We start from the raw sequence: 7649 nt of genomic DNA on the forward strand, positions 1-7649 counted from the left end.
ATAAATTACGGATTTTAGAAACGAATATGTAATTGAAATGTAATTATTTTATTTCATTTGGAATACTTTTAATGATTTACGAAATCAAAATGTATTTTTGAATTTTACGTTAAAACGAATTCGAATTTCGAAATCACGTTTGATTGAAATTACCGAGCAATCCTAACCATTTTGGATTCAATAACCAATCCTACTCCTAGCCCAATTGGGTAAAGCCCAAACCACTAAAACCCAAAACAAATACTCCCTCCCCTTTGTTATTCACGTGAACCCCAAAAAGAAACCAAAGAAAAAAAAAAGAAAACCCTCCCCTTCTCTCTACTCTTCACGTGAAAACCAAAAGAAAGGAAACCAAAACCCTCTTTCACTATTCACGTACATTGCAAACCTTCAAGAACTCTCTCTCCTTCCTTCACGCCGTCGCACTTCCTCTGCCGCCGACCCACTGCCGCCGCCGGACCGCCGGTAGTCTCTCCTCCTTCCTCTTCTTCTTTCTTTTTCTTTTCTGTTATTTTTGTACTCGTTCCCCTTCCCTCTCGTGGCTGATTTTCTGATTCGCGCAGCCACCGCAAAGCACCACCGTGTGCCGCCGTGCTCAGCCCTGCCGCAAGCCACCTCTGTCCGCCAGCTGTTGCTCTCTCTCTCCTCCTTCTTGAATTGGTTACTTTCTTAAACCCTAAGTAACTAATTATTTTAAATTAAAGTTTGTTAATTTAGATTATGTTCTTAAATTAAATTTATTATTTTTATGGTAAATATGATTTTCAGATTTGATGTTGAGATTAAAAACGAATTAATTTTCAGTTTTGATTAATTAAAATTAAGATTAGGGCTTAATCATAATTTATTAACTTGAATTATGTTTTCTTGAATTAAAGTTATGGGTTTTGTGATTTAAATTATAAATTTGAGATTATATGAATTTTATAATAAAGTTATTAATTTTCAGATTATCTAATTACATTGAAATATTGGTTTTTGATTGTTTAAAGTATGAAATTCAAAGTTTTTATGATTATTAATCATGATAGGTTGAGTATGGATCATTGAATTGGTTGTGTTGAGATACTAGGAACGTAGATTGACCATGGTGAAGCTTTTAAATGAATTTATATTGCTGAAAATTTAAAGTACGATGTTTGCAAAAGTTTTCAACGAATTTCAATCACTAGGTCAATAATTATGATGCTAGGAAATCAAATGTTTAAGTTTTGATATTGGGGAAGGCTCTAAATATGTTTAGGATACATTTAGAATGCTTTATTATGGTTGCCAATGATTAGAGGTTGATTGGGATTACTTGTTGGTTGTTTTAGGCGGAGAATTCTCTTTAGGCGACTTTTGAAAGTGTTAAAGTGGCCTATCAGTTTGTTTACACAAGGTACGTACATACCTGTGTGCTTGGAATGTGTGCTAATTGTTGAAACCATGTTGAATTGTTGATGAACTTGGTTATGTTAATGTTGTTGATGAACTTAGTCAGGTTGAAATTGCATGTTTGATACTGTTGGATGAACATATTAAACCTTTATTGCATTTTGAGGATTATAACATGTTAGTATGGAAGATTGATGCAAACATGTTTGATTGGGAACACTAGATTATTCAGTATATAATTCAGATCAGTTAATTGTTGTTCCCTTTTAGCTTTTCACTACTTTATGAGGGCGGAGGACCTTATTTAGTAAGTTGAAACCTTATACCCATATTCAGGGGTTGATCAGTATTAAAGAAAAGATTGGAGTTAATTGGAATGAGTCTTGTTTGATGCCTTTGTGATCACTTACTCAATTCCAAGATAAAAACAGTTGTAAATAAATGTGAGTTGCATGCCTTATGTGATTGTTGAGTCATAACAGGGTGTCAATTTGTAAATCATGTAAAGTGAAACTGAGTAGCAATAGCTTTAGACTGTGCACGTCTAAAGTGACGGACAAACAGGAGTTGGGGTTCATGGTGGTAGCCCATGGCCTTTCATTCGGACCGGATTGATCACCGCGTCCTATTTTCAGTCAAACGTTCCTCGATATCGCAGGTCACTGAGGTTACGGAGTCGCGCCCGTACCTCGTCTTCCTTAGTGAAGACCTCTAGCTAGAAAACTCGGTCCATTGCCTATTTCAATTAAAACAATATTATTGTTATAAAAGTCCAGTCCAGTCTAGCCTAGCCTAGTTAAGTATGGTCGTTAAATTACCATATTTTGTCCGCCCTTGTTTATGTTCATTAGTATCATGTTAGGGTTGTTCGTTATTAGTATCATATTAGGATTATTATTGTGTTAGTATGTAGTACTCAGCTTTGCTGATTACGTGCTTTGTTTGTGTGTGTTGATCATGGCTATGCCTTATTGATCCTGTGATGACCCATCTTTGGTGAGCAGTCTCTAAGGATCAATAAGCGTTGCCCATCTACAGGTTTGAAGATGATGCATCATTGGGATCGGGATTAGAGAGCTTGTAGTTATATTTTCTTTATTAAGTGATTTGGTTTGTTAACTTAAATTTGAAATTTGTCGTACTATTCGTATTTCCTTATTTCAGTTAATTGGTTTTGGACCTAATATGTAATAAGATTATTTATGAACCTAAAAGTTAGTTTTATGTTTTCCGCTGCAAAATTCTGAATAAGCCGTACGTTTTCACACGGGCGATAATACTTTGATAATTCCCCACAGTTATATTTAAAAAAAGGGTTATTTTAGAAAATGGGAATTGTCGGGGTGTTACATACACTCTCTTAATTATATTGGTTTCTTATGGTCTTTGGTCATATTTGGTTGTTACAAATTGATGCTTCCCCTTCTTCTTCTTTTCTGATTTTACGAGTTAGTTGATGGTTATTATCCTTGTTTAAGGATATAACCAGAGGCGGAGACGGGGGTAGGGGCGGCTGCCCCCCAAAGATAAAAAAAAATAAGCTATATGTATTAATAACTGTAAGAATAAACCATCAATTTCCCTTTGCTCTAGTGGTCAAAGGTTCATATTTGAACCCCTTGATACAAGGTTTGAGCCCCATCTCCAGCATAACTACCTTTTTTTTTTCTCAAACTTATAAAATGTTAACATTTTTGATGTAAAATTGTCGCCCCCCCAACCTACAAATCCTGGCTCCGCCAATGGAAATAACATAACATAACTCTTCACTTTTCATGAATTGATTCTCTTGATTAAATTGGTCATTAATCTCTATAGATCTTTGGACATCTTTTTAGTGGTTGGTTTTTCCCCCAAAACTTTTATATATTCTTTCATTTGGAAAAACAACAAGAGATGATCATATACACTTCATTTGATTTCATGAGACGTATCAATTTGTCTTTGATACTAGATGATCTATACTTTTCTCTAAGCCATTTTTCATTCCTTATTCTTTTTTGGGCATAAGTTTATGTGGTTTCATCTCATCGTCCAAAAGTGCTTTTGTGTGTTGAGGGTTGTGTAAAGCTTAGGGAATGAATCGGTTAAATCAATTGTGCACCCCGGTTGCACCGAATCTCGTTTTCAAGGCAATGGTTTGTTTACCACGGGGAAACAATTTTCTAAACTCGTTCTTATTCTTGTTCTAGTATTTTGTCTTGAAACCCCATATGTACAACAATACTAGTAGACGTAATAAAGCTTATAAGATGCAATGTTTCACCTTTGGGATGACACACTCTTAACTGTGATGGAGCAGCAAGAGGCTTGTCATGACCAGCAGGAGGGGTAGGTTTGATACTCAGGGTTGTATTGAACAGTTTGGGGGCCCTGTGCAAATTACAAATTAAGGCCCCAAACAAAATATGTTCTTATTATTAATACACTCTCGTTTGACCAACTTACTAATTTATATGTAATGAAAAACGTAGTCATACATGCGATATTTTTAGATGCGTCTCAATGAATATTTTTTAAATATCAAATTTCTATATTTTTTTACTTTCATACAATGAAAGATGTTAATGAACAAATATAACGTTAATGGATTACCGGGAAAATTTTAGGAAAATCGTTTTTGGCGGGAAAATTTTGCACCAGAAAGTGACACGTGTCATTCCTGACGTCTGTTTTAGTATAAATGACACGTGTTACTTCCTGGTGCAAAATTTTCCCGTCAAAAACGATTTTCCTAAAAAAAAAAATTTGTTTTATTTTATTTGTACTCTCTATATTTTTTTTTATAAGCTATTTACGTATGGAAAAATATTAGTTTATAAATTATGGCAATAATAAATACTCCATAATAATAATTTTGCTAAATATTTTTTGATAATATTTTAGTCAAATCGTTAATGTTAATATGGAAAACATATTCATTCGATATGTTGGTCACATTAGCATATTACACATATAATATGCATATTAGATGAATACAATTAAATGAGTTATATTCAAAATTTTATAATTATGCAGTAGTTGGGGATATTCAGTTTAAATATTTTTTGTAAAAAACTGTTCATAATCTGTGCGTGCACGGGATCTAATCTAGTATATTATATATGAAACATGCCAGTAGATTTGGTTTCTTAAAATAAAGAAATATAATTATAATATAATTTTTGAAAATTTATTTCAGCCATGTAATATGAATAGAATGAGGTGTATGTTGTTTGTTAGGAAAAAAGATTAATAAAAATGTTACTACATACTAAATACACATCATCAAGCAATATGAATGTTAAATACATAGTTTTGCTCACATAATATTGACGTATAATATATTATATCCTCCCACTTTTCTAAATTCTACAATCTTTATTTAGAATACTTTTTAAAAAAAACCATTTTGGAAAATTTTATTTCAATTACTACAATTGAGAATTGGTATTTATGTAAGATATGCACTTTTGATTGATTTTGTTACTAAATGTGTGACGTCGGTTACATATACTTATATGTTAAGTTTTTATTTTTCTTTTTTTTTGTTGACATTCTTATGTGATGATCAATGGTGGACATTTAATCAAGTATAAGCAACGGTCTACAGTCTCAAATGCGTGAGATTGCTTAGATTAGTTTTTGCTCCACTCTCAATTGATTTCACTTTGCTTTAATAATATAGATATCTTTAATATTATTTCACATTAAGTTTGACAAATTAATGCATAATTTGATCCATGCATGAGCTTCATCAAAGGATAACAAAAACGTAAAAATGTTTAATAAACAACAAACTTGATTAAGTCTTGCAAACATGATATAGCTAAAACATAGATAAACTCCTAAAATAAACTAAAATGTGACATAAAGAAAACACACTTAATAAATAAACTCCTAAAATATTCACTAAAACATTCAAATAAAAATATTCTACTGAGTTTGAACCCCGGTTAAGCAAGTTACATTCTCAATTATCAAGACATTCCATACTTAGACCTTTATACTTCACATACTTGTTCATAATTTTTTCTTACTCTTTCATCCATATTCGAAGTATCCTTACAATCTCCTCTTAGCCAAATCTTCAAATTTTGTCCACGTGTCGACAACAACATCATTGCCTTTCTTCTTATTAATCTTCTTTCTTGCCGCTTCTTTAGCCGTCTTCTGACCTATAGGACGTTTATCTAATATTTCTACGTCTTCAGTTTCTATTGTTTCGGGGTGGGAGGAGGAAGAATTTTCAGCACATGTTCTTGATTTTTTTTCTCTTGGACGACTCACCCTCTCTCCGTACGAATTCTTGCCACTTTGGGTCGTTTCTAAGGATTTGCCAAGCATGTAGATAAGATTTTTTTTCCACTACGGGTAACATATAGCTCTAACGCCTTGTTTATAATGTCGGCTTCATTATGGCCGCTCAGATGGCTATCTTTTATTACTATGTAGCATCCATTAAACTTATTAACATGACAACTCAGTTTGTACCAGTGGTTGGAAGCTTTATCAACAGGTACTATCAGATCTTCTCGTCTCTACGTGTAATACCTCGTATTTTTCGAAATTTATAAATATATTTTATTATATATTTATAGGAATTTTTATGAATTTAATTTCATTTAATGAGAATTAAATGTGTTTTTATTTTTATTAATTTAATTATTAATTATTTACGAAAAACCGTATTTTCATTAAATAAATTCAACGAATTTATCTAATCGGGATTTGTTGGGTCGTATTTTGAAAACGAATTTAATTTCATCAAAGCCCAGTTAAATTCCATGATCAAACCCAACAAGGCTTGCAAGGAATTAATATTAAACAAGCCCGTAGGCAAACCCAACCTTAAACCCTAAAACCTAGCCCATGAAGGGATGAGAACCAATAAATACCCCTCCCCTTCATGAGATCCCCAACCTAAAAATTCTGAATTTTCTCTCTCTCCTTTTTCGTCCGCCCTTTTCTTCAGCCACAAGGCACGAGCCTCGTGCTCGAGTGCCTGCCCGTGTGTCAGCCGCGCCTCACGTGCACCTTCGCTGCCCCTCTCGCCCTCGCCCTCGCAGCCAACGCCCAGCGCTCGTGCACACTGCTGCTGCTGCTGTGTGCGCACCTCGCGTGCCCTCTCCCTCTCGCCCAGCGCCCAGCCCCCTCGCCCACTCGCCCACACACGCAGCATTGTCGCTGCTGTGTTGCGCGCTGCTCGTGCGGGTGCCGTGTTGTGTTGTTGTTGCCTCCGTCGCTCCCACACACACAACACATCAATTGTTGTGTGTGTGTGTGTGTTGTTGATTGTTGATAATCAAATTGTATACTTTCAAACTTTTCAATTTTTCAGTTTTAAATTGTTTTAATTATTTAATTGCGATTATTTAATTATTTGGATTATTTAAATTGATTGGAACGGTTATGAACACCGTGTTTAATATTTAGTATTTGAATTGATGAGATTGGTTTTGATTCAAAAGAATTATAATTTTCAGATTTATAGGTTAATTAAAGTGTCAATTTTTAAGGTCAAAACATGATTTTATTAATGATCTATTAGTAGGATTTTAATTCCGATAGTTCAATCGATGGATTCACATAATTTAATGACAATTTAAATTATGGGAATCAACTTAAATTTTCAGATTTATTATTAAGCTTTAAAGGGTTGATTTTAATGATTATTACAGCTAAAAAAAGTCAATGTTTTATGCTAGGACTTGAGTTGACTATTTGAGACTATTAAATTAATGAATAACGATTAATTTCTAATTAAACCAAGGGTTTTAGTTTCTTAAATAGTTGCTGGAAATTTAGTAAACATGATTAATAATTAATTTTCTCCTTTGTGTTTATAGGAGTTGATTTCTAGTGAGTCGTGATTCGCACAGTGGCCCCCGTACTTAGGTATTCCAGGTACGTACAAGACTAGGGTGACCACCCATCCCTTGAGGACCTTATGAAGTGAATTGAATGCGAATGATGTGAACTTATGTGTTGGGAATTCATGTTTGATGTGTAGACAAGCATGTGAGAATTATAATTGAATCTATGTGAACGAGCATGTTATGAATTGATTTATGCTTTATAGATTCTGTTGAACTATCATGTTATGGACTATCGTTGAATTATGTCAAGCATGTTGTTCAAGTTGGTATGCATGTATGAGTGTTGCGCATGCAAGTTATTATGATTATGCTATAGTACGTGATGTCTAGCACACTTTGAGCCTATTGAATATTGCCGGAGTGCATTGTTTATTCTACCGCAAGTGTAGAATATGTTTAGAGAGTCTATGTGAA

The 7649-nt window shown here is 33.7% G+C and overlaps 1 long non-coding RNA gene across 1 annotated transcript; it reads left to right on the forward strand.

The window, feature by feature from the left end:
- Positions 1-217: 217 nt before the first annotated feature.
- Positions 218-2312, forward strand: LOC110797158 (uncharacterized). Its single transcript, XR_002535770.2, has 3 exons — positions 218-465; positions 564-660; positions 1317-2312. It is a non-coding gene; the product is annotated as an uncharacterized lncRNA (long non-coding RNA).
- Positions 2313-7649: the final 5337 nt, after the last annotated feature.

Source organism: Spinacia oleracea, chromosome 5 (genome assembly GCF_020520425.1).
Source record: "Spinacia oleracea cultivar Varoflay chromosome 5, BTI_SOV_V1, whole genome shotgun sequence".
Taxonomy (NCBI): domain Eukaryota; kingdom Viridiplantae; phylum Streptophyta; class Magnoliopsida; order Caryophyllales; family Amaranthaceae; genus Spinacia; species Spinacia oleracea.